Here is a 12,683-nt window from a genome sequence, read left to right on the forward strand (position 1 = left end):
GGCAGGTGCATACTATATGCCCTGCTGCAATTCCGTTTTTTTGAGGTGGTGCTTGGTGAAAAAAAGTTTGAGAACCAATGCAATAGAGCGGTGGTTCTCAAATGGGGGTACGCGTACCCCTGGGGGTACTTGAAGGTATGCCAAGGGGTAGGTGAGATTTTTTTTTTAAATATTGTAAAAATAGCAACAATTCAAAAATTCTTTATAAATATGTTTATGAATAAAGTGGGCGGCATAGCTCGGTTGGTAGAGCGGCCGTGCCAGCAACTTGAGGGTTGCTGGTTCGATTCCCGCTTCTTCCATCCTAGTCACTGCCGTTGTGTCCTTGGGCAAGACACTTTACCCACCTGCTCCCAGTGCCACCCACACTGGTTTAAATGTAAATTAGATATTGGGTTTCACTATGTAAAGCGCTTTGAGTCACTAGAGAAAAGCGCTATATAAACACAATTCACTTCACTTCACTAATACTTCAACAAAATATGAATGTAAGTTCATAAACTGTGAAAAGAAATACAACAATGCAATATTCAGTGTTGACAGCTAGATTTTTTTGTGGACATGTTCCATAAATATTGATGTTAAAGATTTCTTTTTTTGTGAAGAAATGTTTAGAATTAAATTCATAATTCCGGATATTACTATTACAATCCCCAAAGAGGGCACTGTAAGTTGATGATTACTTCTATGTGTAGAAATCTTTATTTATACTTGAATCACTTGTTTATTTTTTAACAAGTTTTTAGTTATTTTTTATATCTTTTTTCCAAATAGTTAAAAAAAGACCACTACAAATGAGCAATATTTTGCACTGTTATACAATTTAATAAATCAGAAACTGATGACATAGTGCTGTATTTTACTTCTTTATCTCTTTTTTTCAACCAAAAATGTCTTGCTCTGATTAGGGGGTACTTGAATTATAAAAAATGTTCACAGGGGGTACATCACTGGAAAAAAGATTGAGAACCACTGCAATAGAAGATAAAGTACTTCAAAGATTACTTATTGCCAATATTTCCAAACATGCAAACCATAAGGAGGAATCAAGATACTGTTTCTCTCTCACCCTGGAGCGAACATAGGCATTAAAAAGAATACTGTATGTTAAACTTCTACTGCAGAACTGCTTCACACAAATGGCGGAGAATTTGTCAAAACATGCACCCCATCTGAGTTGCCTGTGCTTTATTTAGGGTCCGCAGACCCATGGCAAAAGACTCCACAGGAGTCCTTTGCCATGGGCCAAGGACCCTATTGAAACTGCTGTGTTTTATTATTATTCCGCACCTACGCGCTGTAATTCGACCCCCTTAACATGCTTCAAAACTCACCAAATTTGACACACACGTCGGTATAGCAAACCTTCCCAACATATTAAGCAACCAATCCCCCAAAATAAAAATTGCGCTCTAGCGCCCCCTAGGAAAAAATTACAGACAAAACTGCATGTAACTTCTGTTAGGAATGTCATAGCGACATGAAACAAAAACTCCTATGTAGGTCTGACTTAGACCCAATTTTCACACACTCACTTCTTTCAGCAAAAATCTACAGGAAGTTGGCAAAAACCCCTTCAAAATAAAATTTTCGCGCAAAATGCAATTTTTGCCTCTTTGCTCTGTAATTTGACCCCTTTAAGATGCTTCAAAAGTCAGCAAACTTGGCGCACACATAAGGACTGGCAAATATTGCGATTTAATGAAAAAAAACAAACCCCAAAACTCAAAATTGCGCTCTAGCGCTATTTTTGAATAAAACACTGAAAAAACTGCTCCTAGGAAGAAAACACAGACAAAATTGCTTGTAACTTCCGGTAAGAATGTTGGAGAGACATGAAACAAAAACCTCTATGTAGGTCTCGCTTAGACCTACATTTCATAGATTGACAACCCCCAACAAAAATCAACAGGAAGTTTGCAATCCCCCCTTCAAAACAAAACTTTTGTAAAAACCGGTCACCTTTCTTCAAACATTATCTCCTCTGAGTGCGTTTGTTTTTTTGGCTTCAAACTCGCACAGGAGAGAGATTGAACCCTTCTGATTAAATGTAGATAAACAGAGTTTTGATAAGTTCTCAGGTTTTGATTTTACGCGCCTTCAGAGAACCCCTGTGCAAAGTCTCCTAAAAAATGTCATTTTTGCCTCTTTGAGCTGTTATTTGACCGCCTTAAAATGCTTCTAAACTCACCAAACTTGACACACACATCAGGTCTGGCATAAATTGCGATCTGATGAAAAAACCTAACCTCAAAACTCAAAATTGCGCTCTACCTTCCCCCTAGGAATACAACACGGACAAACTGCTCCTAGGAATAAAACACAGACAAAACTGCTTGTAACTTCCGGTAGGAATGTCAGAGAGACATGAAACAAAAAACACTATGTAGGTCTCACTTAGACCTACATTTTAATAATTAACATACTTTAGCAAAAATCAACAGGAAGTTTGATATTTTCACTTCAATACAACAACTGCATTACTTTCACAATGCATTAGATTCTCAAAATAGTGGCTCCAAGGCGTCTTCTTGCCAACCTTGAGACCTCCGAATTCGGGAGATGGGGGGATGAGGTGGGCGCGATTGGGGGGGTTGGTGGTAGCGGAGGTGTATATCGTAGATTGTAGCGTCCTGGAAGAGTTAGTGCTGCAAGGGATTCTGGGTATTTGTTCTGTTGTATTTATGTTGCTTTACGGTGCAGATGTTCTCCCGAAATGTGTTTGTCATTCTTGTTTGGTGTGGGTTTTCAGTGTGGCGTATATTTTTAAAATAATTAAAGTTGTTTGTACGGCCACCCTCAGTGTGACATGTATGGCTGGTGACCAAGTATGCCTTGCATTCACATATGTGTGTCTGTTAAAGCCGCATATCTCATGCGACTGGGCCGAAACGCTGTTTGGACGGAGGAAAAGCGGACGTGATGACAGGTTGTTGAAGACACTAAAGGCAGTGCCTTTAAGGCACGCCCCAATATTTTTGTCCGGGGGGAAATCTTGAGAAAATCGGGAGAATAGTTGCTCCGGGAGATTTTCGATAGGGGCATTGAAATTCGGGAGTCTCCCAGAAAAATCGTGAGGTTTGGCATGGTATGATCATTGTACTTTAACTTTTAACTTTATTTTGATCTCCTCATTTTATACCATAACTATGTTTCAGTAGTTTGTTTAATTTGTAGATAAACATGAAGATGTTTAACTTCTTCCATTATCAATAACAGATCTTTGTGATGAAAAATGCATAAATATATGTAGTGACACTGCTTAAAAAAAATTATGCCCGAGCAGAAGCTTGTCATTACTCCTGTAAATATTAACTTTGTTGCGGGTCCAGGCACGGTATCTTTTACACTGGACATCAAAGTTTTGTTGTTTTTGGAAAACGGTTGCCAAAACGGAGTGTTTACGAGACGGAAAAGGCCACATTCTTAAGTACAAAGCCTCTTCTTGTTGTCTCCCTCTGCTACAAGTTATTTCACATTCGCCTTTATCCACACTCGCGCCACTCCTCCTCTGTGCAGGGACGCACGCCGAGCTTAATATGGACACAAGACGGGGTCGGGGAATGAATTGGACCAAGGCGCTGTGCACACTATGTTAAAACACCTGCCAGAAGACATCATATCAATTACAGTACGTGACGCTGACCTCTTGGTCTTTTGCCTCTCTGCTGGTCTCCTGGCAGGTAAACCGTCTGAGTGGACATGCTTTTGGCTCGCACTCATGGAATATGCGTGCACTTTGCCAAGTTGTAATAGAGCGCGTAACTCCTGACTAACTTTGACCTAATGAAACACATTCTCAGACTGTTGCATGGATTACCATTAACTAATGTGTCCAGTACTTTGATATCTCACTCAGTACCGCCATACTTAGTCATTGTTGGTGCAGAAATGCTTTGTCCCGTGTGACATGTTCTTTCCTAGTGGATTCTTCCTACAGTCCTGCATCTTATGTAGGTTCAGTGAGCATTCCGAATTGCTGTAGGTATGCCATGTGACCGTAAAAAGTCTATTTGTGTCAGTCTTGTGATTGACAAGTGATCATATCAAGGCTGGCAGCATATTTTGTGTTGACTTGGCTGACAACATTGACACTTAGTTCATAGTTCTGGACCTAAAAAAATGTGTCTACTGATAAAATTTACCCTCAAGTGTTGTTTTCTAATGACTTTCAGCACATTTTAAAGGCCTACTGAAACCCACTACTACCGACCACGCAGTCTGATAGTTTATATATCAATGATGAAATATTAACATTGCAACACATGCTAATACGGCCGGTTTAGATTACAAAATTGCAGTGAAAAACTAGAAAAAGAAAAAAAAGATATTGCCATATTTTTGCTGAAAGGATTTAGTAGAGAACATCGATGATAAAGTTCGCAACTTTTGGTCGCTAATAAAAAAGGCTTGCCTGTACCGGAAGTAGTAGACGATGTGAGTGTGACGTCACGGGCTGTGGAGCTCCTCACATCTGAACATTGTTTACAATCATGGCCACTAGCAGCTAGAGCGATTCGTAACGAGAAAGCGACGATTCCCCCATTGATTTGAGCGAGGATGAAAGATTCGTGGATGAGGAAAGTGAGAGTGAAGGACTAGAAGGAGAAAAAAAGACAGGGCAGTGGGAGCGAGTCAGATGTTATTAGACACATTTACTAGTGTGTCTGCCTCACAATACGAAGTTCCTGCAGTCCTGGGTTCAAATCCAGGCTCGGGATATTTCTGTGTGGAGTTTGCATGTTCTCCCCGTGAATGTGTGGGTTCCCTCCGGGTACTCCGGATTCCTCCCACTTCCAAAGACATGCACCTGGGGATAGGTTGATTGGCAACACTAAAATTGGCCCTAGTGCGCCCGATTGTAGCTGAGATAGGCGCCAGCGCCCCCCGCGACCCCGAAAGGGAATAAGCGGTAGAAAATGGAAAAAAAAAAAAAAAAAATTTAAATTTCGCATGGAAGTATCATGCTAAAACGTCACGGTGTGATGGCGTGTGTGCGTGACGTCATGCATTGTAGAGGACATTTTGTTCCAGCACCATTCCCAGCTATAAGTCGTCTGTTTTCATCGCATAATTCCACAGTATTATGGACATCTGTGTTGCTGAATCTTTTGCAATTTGTTCAAATAATGGAGACGTCAAAGAAGAAAGGTGTAGGTGGGAAGCGGTGTATTGCGGCCGCCTTTAGCAACACAAACACAGCCGGTGTTTCATTGTTTACATTCCCGAAAGATGACAGTCAAGCTTTACTATGGAACAGAGATGTCAAGCGAACACGGTTGGATTGGGCCACACACACAAAGTACAGTGTATTATGCAGCGATCATTTCGAAAGATCGTGTTTCGAAGAGGGTCCTTTGCGAAGGTGCAGAGATGAGCATCGCCACCACCTGTCGACTGGTGCTGAAGAAAGGTGCGGGGCCGACCCTCAGGTTGTACAGGTACGACCATGTAATCTCACTAAAACAATAGTAACACAATAAGCAGATAAGGGATTTTCCAGAATTATCCTAGTAAATGTGTCTAATAACATCTGAATCGCTCTCACTGCCCTCGTCTTTTTTTTTTTCTAGTCCTTCACTCTCACTTTCCTCATCCACAAATCTTTCATCCTAACTCGAAGTATTGGGGAAATCGTCGCTTTCTCGGTCCGAATCGCTCTCGCTGCTGGTGGCCATGATTGTAAACAATGTTCAGATGTGAGGAGCTCCACAACCCATGACGTCACGCGCACATTGTCTGGTACTTCCGGTACAGGCAAGGCTTTTTTATTAGCGACCAAAAGTTGCGAACTTTATCGTCGATGTTCTCTACTAAATCCTTTCAGCAAAAATATGGCAATATCGCGAAATGATCAAGTATGACACATAGAATGGACCTGCTATCCCTGTTTGAATAAGAAAATCTCATTTCAGTAGGCCCTTTAAAATACCCACTTTTAGCTCCAAAATGTCGCCTGCGTCAGCCTACAGACGTCACCTACAGACGACTGGAGGCAATTTCATATTGTATGTGTTTTGGTAGCATCGTCATCCCAAAACACGTTATTTTCGCACTCAATTTAAAGGAATCTGCCAGATGCATTGTTGCATGTTGTAGCAATTCAATTAAGCAGTGACGTGCGGTGAACTAAACACCAGGTGAGGCATAGATACTTTTTTTGTTTTTACTTAAATTCATATGTGCAGTTCTAGCCATTGTTGATTTAGGTTGCACATTAGAGTTACAGGGAAAAAAGGGAGTTATTCGCATTCATAAAAACTTTATCATGATGATATTATGATATGATAAATGGGTCCAAAAACTATTTGATAAAGTTGTTATTAAATACTTTTTGGTCCCATTTGCTTTTAACAAAATAAATCGAGTATTGTGGGTGTATATTACCTTTCTGTATTTGTATCTGAAGCAGCAATATTTATCCCCCATGAAAACGTACTTTGTATGATCACATTCATTTTGTCTTAAAGTCCAGTTTAGAAAAGTATTTAATCTTGGATACAATATATAATCCTCCATATTGGCAGAAACATTCATTTAAAGGCCTACTGAAACCCACTACTACCAACCACGCAGTCTGATAGTTTATATATCAATGATGAAATATTAACATTGCAACACATGCCAATACGGCCTTTTTAGTTTACTAAATTGCAATTTTAAATTTCCCGCGAAGTTTCCTGTTGAAAACGTTGCGGTAAGATGACGCTTATGGTGAAGCGTGCGTTTGACGTCTTCGGTTGTAGCGGACATTATTTTCCAGCCCGATCCAAGATGTAAGTAGTCTGCTTTAATCGCGTGATTACACAGTATTCTGGACATCGGTGTTGATGAATCTTTTGCAGTTAGTTCAATTAATAATGGAGAAGTCAAAGTAGAAAAATGGAGGTGGGAAGCTTTTAGCCTTTAGCCACAAAAAGACAGCCGGTGTTTCCTTGTTTAAAATTCCCGGAGGTGAAGCTTTACTATGGAACAGAGCGGTCAAGCGAACATGTCTGCCAGCAGTTTTCGGTGAGAAAATTGTGGTATAAAGTCGCCTCTTACCGGAGATCAGCGGAGTTTGCGCCGTCCATGCAGCTGCCGTGACTTCTCTCAGAGACTCTGGCGACAAGACACCCGTGGCCTCACCCCTCCGTCTTTCAGGTACTACTTAATCTCACTAAAACACTAGCAACACAATAAGCAGATAAGGGATTTTCCAGAATGATCCTAGTAAATGTGTCCAAAAACATCTGAATCGCTCTCACTGCCCTCGTCTGTTTTAAAAAAAAAAAAATGTTTTCTTTTTTTTTTTTTCTAGTCCTTCACTCTGAATTTCCTCATCCACGAATCTTTCATCCTCGCTCAAATTAATAGGGAAATTGTCGCTTTCTTGGTCCAAATTGCTCATACTGCTGGTGGCTCACATTGTAAACAATGTGAGGATGTGAGGGGCCCTACAACCCGTGACGTCACACACACATCGTCTGCTACTTTCGGTACAGGCAAAGTCTTTTTATTAGGGACCAAAAGTTGCGAACTTTATTCTCTATGTTCTCTACTGGGACGGCGTGGCGCAGTGGAAGCGTGGCCGTGCGCAACCCGAGGGTCCCTGGTTCAAATCCCACCTAGTACCAACCTCGTCACGTCCGTTGTGTCCTGAGCAAGACACTTCACCCTTGCTCCTGATGGGTGCTGGTTGGCGCCTTGCATGGCAGCTCCCTCCATCAGTGTGTGAATGTGTGTGTGAATGGGTAAATGTGGAAGTAGTGTCAAAGCGCTTTGAGTACCTTGAAGGTAGAAAAGCGCTATACAAGTACAACCCATTTATTTATTTATTTATTTACTAAATCCTTTCAGCAAAAATATGGCAATATCGCGAAATGATCAAGTATGACACATAGAATGGACCTGCTATCCCCGTTTAAATAAGAAAATCTCTTTTCAGTAGGCCTTTAATTAAATTTAATTCCAAGAAATTAAACAATATTTTTGCATCTGACAAAAAACACCCACAAACGCTGGCTCACTCTAATAAAAATGCCTTGTTTGTTATAAATACAGTTGAAAAAAAAAAAGAAAAGAAAAAACTGCTTGGTTCCGCTGGAGAGACCTGTGTCTGCTAGCTTGAGCGCCCCCACTTCTCCCAGTGTGGCGTGTTGGAGTACTGCTGTGGCATTGAACTGCAAATTGACAATATATCGCCCCCTTCCTTGAGGCAGAGGTACTAGCTGCCTCAAGACCTGCCTATTCCACGTGGCAACAAGCATGCGCTCCCTCGCACGAACGCTAAATACACACTGTGTGTAGCCGTGGAGGCACCGCCTGTGTCTGCCTCACTTTTCATCTGCTGCATTGTTTTGATCAGGAAACATGAAATTTCCGTAATTTTGACCATGAAAATTATCAAAATATACAGGAACCACACCAAAATCACATAGAAAGCATAAACAAAAAGAGAAATATTAAAACGTATTTTCTTTTATTACTTAGTTTTGGAACATCTCATGGTTAACCCACCTGGTGGCAGGTGAGGCACTGCCTCACTTGCCTCCCCTGACAGCACGTCACTGCAATTAAGGAAGGGGTCAGTCTGCATACATTTCCAAATGTTGGGAATATGAGGAAAGTATGGACCTCTCCAATCAAATTGACTCTCGCAAAATTTTGCAGACCAAGCGAGAGGAGTGTTAAATGCAATCATTTTATTGATTCTGACTTGGGAGAATGCGGACGTAATGCGGACGTTGTACCGATCCGTTGTGGTGAAGAAGGAGCTGAGCCGGAAGGCAAAGCTCTCAATTTACCGGTCGATCTACGTTCCCATCCTCACCTATGGTCATGAGCTTTGGGTCATGACCGAAAGGATAAGATCACGGGTACAAGCGGCCGAAATGAGTTTCCTCCGCCGTGTGGCGGGGCTCTCCCTTAGAGATAGGGTGAGAAGCTCTGCCATCCGGGAGGAACTCAAAGTAAAGCCGCTGCTCCTCCACATCGAGAGGAGCCAGATGAGGTGGTTCGGGCATCTGGTCAGGATGCCACCCGAACGCCTCCCTAGGGAGGTGTTTAGGGCACGTCCAACCGGTAGGAGGCCACGGGGAAGACCCAGGACACGTTGGGAAGACTATGTCTCCCGGCTGGCCTAGGAACGCCTCGGGATCCCCCGGGAAGAGCTAGACGAAGTGGCTGGGGAGAGGGAAGTCTGGGTTTCCCTGCTTAGGCTGTTGCCCCCGCGACCCGACCTCGGATAAGCGGAAGATGATGGATGGATGGATGGATGGACTTGGGAGAAGGAGGGTTTTGGTCTGAGTTCAAAAACTCAAAAGACTTAAGCCAAATGCGATGCCGAAAATCAGGAGCACTCTTAAGGGGAGAATGACTTTGTCAGAAGCTGCTGAGAAATGGAGAAAGAGGAGCAGAACCAGCGATTGAAAAAGAATGAGAGTTGTTAAAATTGAATTTAGAGTCGTCTTCTACTGAAGTTTATATATATTTTTTTACCATAATGTTAACCATGTCAGTTTGGAAGTAATCATGGATCAGGGTGACAAAAACCTGCAAATAAGTGTTCAAAATAATAGTTTTACATGACTTATGTGGAGAAATGGCCTCCAGTTCTGTAGATCAGTGGTTCCGCAGAAGAATTTTGTATACATTTTTATACATTTTTTATTATTTTTTTTATTTAAAAAAAAAAATGTTTTAATTATTATTAAATTCAACATAAAAAATACAAGATACACTTACAATTAGTGCACCAACCCAAAAAACCTCCTTTTGTCATGACAAAAACCTCCCTTTTTCATGACAAAGAAAAAAAAAAAAAGAAACCCCCCCATACCCCAAAGGCCCCCCAGTCCCCCCGCCCCCCACAAAAAATTATTAAGCGTTGACCGGTCCGCAGCTACAAAAAGGTTGGGGACCACTGCTGTAGATGACGTCATACCATATCAAATTACAGTTAGTTTTCTACCCATTACTCAAAAACTAATTGATTTTATGGGAAATTACTGCCGGATTTCTTTCCAGGAACTGCAAATACATAAAGAGAACTATTTGACAAATCTGACGGGGCCTTAAAAGTTACAGCATGTGTTTTGTCGATTGCATTGAGCTGTGTGGGAAATTGTAAGTCAATCCGACTTGGGGGCCACCGACAGGTGTATATGTCACAAATATAAAAGCGCTGGCAACACACCAAAGGTGCACGTTTTGACAAATTTCCACTCTCGTGTGTACAAACAAATACATACATTTGAAAATCTGAATATTTTCTTTTAAAGTTACGTACCTGTCCAGTATAAAGTTTTGCTAGTTTTATCATAGCATTTCTTTTGGTTCACTCCGTCTGTTGGATTTATACTGTGGCCTTTTAAGCAGAACAGTAGTCAGGCCTGAGGGAACAGCAACAATGCAAAAATACCAGTTTTAAAAAAATATTTTGTTCATGAATACATCTTCTCCGCCACAGATTGATTGTGTGAACGACTTCCTGCCGTCATCGCGTGGGTTGCAGGGACCATTGAGGATGGACATGGCTGAGCAGGTTTGACTCTTGTTTATTTTTCAATAAAACTTGCGTCTTTTCGGTCGGATCGCTTTTCAGCTGCTCTTCCTTCCGGCTCGCTCAGTCTGCCGCGTCTTCGTCTCTGTCTTCGGCTCGCTCTCGATCCTTCTCGCTCTTCAGGTCTTTCTGCTGGTTCTCCTACTTCAATCAATCAATCAATGTTTACTTATATAGCCCTAAATCACTAGTGTCTCAAAGGGCTGCACAAACCACTACGACATCCTCGGTAGGCCCACATAAGGGCAAGGAAAACTCACACCCAGTGGGACGTCGGTGACAATGATGACTATGAGAACCTTGGAGAGGAGGAAAGCAATGGATGTCGAGCGGGTCTAACATGATACTGTGAAAGTTCAATCCATAATGGATCCAACACAGTCGCGAGAGTCCAGTCCAAAGCGGATCCAACACAGCAGCGAGAGTCCCGTTCACAGCGGAGCCAGCAGGAAACCATCCCAAGCGGAGGCGGATCAGCAGCGCAGAGATGTCCCCAGCCGATACACAGGCGAGCAGTACATGGCCACCGGATCGGACCGGACTCCCTCCACAAAGGAGAGTGGGACATAGAAGAAAAAGAAAAGAAACGGCAGATCAACTGGTCTAATGAATGACTTCTGCCTCAGCGGGACAGGACAAGCCATGGTCCTACTCAATTAGAAAACATCACTGCACATCATAATGGCAGCTACACTTTCCATCTTAGAGATCTAAAAAAAAATATTTGGGAATGTCCGGCGGGCCGGATTGAAAAGCTTGACGGGCCGCATGTGGCCCCCGGGTCTTAATTTGCCCAGGGCTGTTCTGAAGCGAAATTATTAACATGTTACCGTAAAATATCAATATTATTAATCTCATTCACGTCAGAGACTAGACGTATATCAGCAATCGTCACACACACACACACACACACACAGGTCAACCAATAAAAATTTGTCGGGGGCGGGTCATGGCAGAAGTGAATTGTGAAAAAAAAGATGCTACCCGATACTACTTCCGTACCTATGAAAATGGATCATTTCAACATTGGCGGTAACTTATAAAAACTGAGAAGGGCTGAACAAAAATGGCACCGAAAAGGAAATCATGTACTGCAGATTACAAGTTTTAGAAGCCGCACCGAGGAAAAAGATTTCATCGGATATATCATCAATCAATGTTTATTTATATAGCCCCAAATCACAAATGTCTCAAAGGACTGCACAAATCATTACGACTACAACATCCTCGGAAGAACCCACAAAAGGGCAAGGAAAACTCACACCCAGTGGGCAGGGAAAATTCACATCCAGTGAGATGCCAGTGACAATGTTGACTATGAGAAACCTTGGAGAGGACCTCAGATGTGGGCAACCCCCCCCCCCCCCTCTAGGGGACCGAAAGCAATGGATGTCGAGCGGGTCTAACATGATACTGTGAAAGTTCAATCCATAGTGGCTCCAACACAGCCGCGAGAGTTCAGTTCAAGCGGATCCAAGACAGCAGCGAGAGTCCCGTCCACAGGAGACCATCTCAAGCGGAGGCGGATCAGCAGTGTAGAGATGTCCCCAATCGATACAGGCGAGCGGTCCATCCTGGGTCTCGACGAGCGGTCCATCCTGGGTCTCGACTCTGGACAGCGCTTAGGAGTGAAAGATCGTTTGGTAAAGGTATAGCATGTTCTATATGTTATAGTTATTTGAATGACTCTTACCATAATATGTTATGTTAACATACCAGGCACCTTCTCAGTTGGTTATTTATGCCTCATATAACGTACACTTATTCAGCCTGTTGTTCGCAATTCTTTATTTATCTTAAATTGCCTTTCAAATGTCTATTCTTGGTTTTTATCAAATATATTTCCCCCAAAAATGCGACTTATACTCTAGTGCGACTTGTATATATTTTTCCCCTTCTTTATTATGCATTTTCAGTCGGTGCAATGTATAATCCTAAAAATACAGTAAACAGCCGACATGTATCCATGAAAATATCAAAAAGCTACTGATGGTGTATTTGACGGAAAGCAGTTGGAAGAACATACCGTAGAAATCCACTCTCCAAAGTCAATGCTGTACATTATTCTTACATTACTTCATAAAAACTACTGTAGTTGTGTGTATCACATTCTGTGTATTGTTTTTATACAATATTTCTT

At 42.0% G+C, this 12,683-nt stretch overlaps 1 protein-coding gene across 3 annotated transcripts in view; it reads left to right on the forward strand.

The window, feature by feature from the left end:
• Nucleotides 1–12,683, forward strand: part of rnf26 (ring finger protein 26) — a 145,369-nt gene that overhangs the window by 87,300 nt on the left and 45,386 nt on the right. For all 3 annotated transcript variants that reach the window (XM_061878671.1, XM_061878670.1, XM_061878672.1), the window contains exon 4: nucleotides 10,451–10,525. The gene's annotated coding sequence lies outside the window, so the exon portion shown is untranslated. The remainder of the gene's footprint in view (nucleotides 1–10,450; nucleotides 10,526–12,683) is intronic.

Source organism: Nerophis ophidion, linkage group LG18 (genome assembly GCF_033978795.1).
Source record: "Nerophis ophidion isolate RoL-2023_Sa linkage group LG18, RoL_Noph_v1.0, whole genome shotgun sequence".
In the NCBI taxonomy this organism is placed as follows: Eukaryota; Metazoa; Chordata; class Actinopteri; order Syngnathiformes; family Syngnathidae; genus Nerophis; species Nerophis ophidion.